This window comes from Rhinopithecus roxellana, chromosome 21 (assembly GCF_007565055.1).
Source record: "Rhinopithecus roxellana isolate Shanxi Qingling chromosome 21, ASM756505v1, whole genome shotgun sequence".
Lineage (NCBI taxonomy): Eukaryota > Metazoa > Chordata > Mammalia > Primates > Cercopithecidae > Rhinopithecus > Rhinopithecus roxellana.
In genome coordinates, this window is record NC_044569.1 from 9,370,630 (window position 1) to 9,372,675 (window position 2,046).

Genomic DNA, 2,046 nt, shown 5'->3' on the forward strand with positions numbered 1-2,046 from the left:
CCACTGTATCCTAAAAGTCTTAGTGCAGTTCGAAACTTTTATAATGTTAGAAGTCCAAGTACTATAAACATAGAAGAAACACAACTTGAAAACTTAATTGTATAAATTTCTTTCTTTTTTAGATTCATCATGCATATAATAATTATTATTATTTAATTAATTAACTAAATAATTGTTGAGACAGAGTCCTATTCTGACATACAGGCTGGAGTGCAGTGGTTCGATCTTGGCTCACGGCAAACTCTGCCTCCCAGGTTCAAGTGATTCTCCTGCCTCAGCCTCCCAAGTAGCTGGGATTACAGGCACAAGCCATCATGCCTGGCTAATTTTTGTATTTTTAGTAGAGACGGGGTTTTGCCATGTTGGCCAGGCTGGTCTCAAACTCCTGACCTCAGATGATCCACTCCCTTTGGCCTCCCAAAGTGTTGGGATTACAGACTTGAGCCACTGCACCTGGCTCATATTATTTTTAATTACGTACAAAGATCTAACATGTCGCTCAGAGACCATTTCCCCCACTGCTCTGTTTGGTCACCAGTCTCTTGTCTGTCTCTTCAGCAATGGTGAAGTGCATACCCTTTCCTTGGGGAAGAGAAATCCAGGGTTTGTCGAGGTTGCTGTTGGCATCTTTCCCATGAACCACATCAAAAGAACCAGGGTGCCTCTCTCTGTTGGTGACCACACCAATTCTTCCCAGGTTAGCACCGCCAGTCACCATACACAGGTTCCCAGTGTCGAGCTTGATGAAACCAGTAATCTTGCCATTCTCCAAATCAATCTGAATGGTGCCATTCACCTGGATGAGGGGATCAGGGTAGCAGATGGTGCGAGCATCATGAGTCACCAGATGAGGGGTTCCTTTTGTGTCCACAAAAATTTTTCTCACTTTGCACAACTTGTACTTGGCCTCCTCAGGTGCAATATCATGTACAGGAAAGGGAGCCTTGGTGTCATAGATCAGAGGGAAATTCTCTGCCATCTTGTCAGTGCTCATGACATCCATGAATCCAGCAGGGTAGGTTGCATTAGTTCAGACCTTGCCATTGATCTTAATGAAACTGTGCGTGCAAATCTTCGTTACTTCATCTCGTGTCCGACATACTTAAGTCTGCTCTTTAGGAAAAGATGAGGGAGAGACACTCTCTTAGCTTGTGGGGATGGGTGGATCGATGAGGAGCAAACACACGGGTCAGTTTATCCAGCATCAAATGCTATGGAGCTGCTGCCCGCTTCAGATGCTTCTTGGGACCACAACCATGACTACGTTAGGCAAGGAAAGAGCTTTTATTTTTTTTTTTGTTTTTGTTTTTGAGACAGGGTCTCTGTTGCCCAGGCTGGAGTGCAGTAGTGCCATCACAGCTCACTGCAGCCTCAACCTCCTGGGCTCAAGCGACCCTCCTACCTCAGTCTCCGAAGTAGCTGGGACCCACAGGCATGTACTACCACACCTGGCTAATTTTCTTTTTTGGAGGGGTAGAGACAGGGTTTTGTCATGTTGCTAGGCTGGTCTCAAACTCCTGAGCTCAAACAATCCACCTACCTCAGTCTTCCAAAGTGCTGGGATTACAGGCGTGAGCCAACATGCTCAGCCTTGTATACATTTCTTATTCACGTAGTCTTGTGAATTTGGAATAATAAATTTTAAACAGTGTTTTTGTTTCATTATTGTTTTCTATCTTTGATCAGAGATACTGAAACAAAAAATAAAATGTGCTATTTAAAATTCACAAAACTAAAGCATAAAAGAGATTTATATAATAAAACTTCCAAGTGATGTTTGTAGCATTTATAATTCTGAAGTTATTAATGCCTAAAGTTCCACCAAGGCTTTTGGGTTACCCTATACAGGGTATGCTAACTTTCATTTAAGAAAAAAGTGGATTCCATATCTTTGCTATTGTGAACAGTGGAAATATGGTACATACACACCATGGAGTACTATGCAGCCATAAAAAGAAAGAGATCATGTTTTTGTGGGAACATGGATGGAGCTGGAAGCCATTATCTTTAGCAAACTAAGGCAGAAACAGAAAACCAAATACTGTA

The 2,046-nt window shown here is 42.4% G+C and overlaps 1 pseudogene; it reads right to left on the reverse strand.

Annotated features, from left to right (window-relative positions):
- Window positions 1-499: 499 nt before the first annotated feature.
- LOC104670257 lies at window positions 500-1,205 on the reverse strand (annotated as a pseudogene).
- Between the last annotated feature and the right edge of the window lie 841 nt (window positions 1,206-2,046).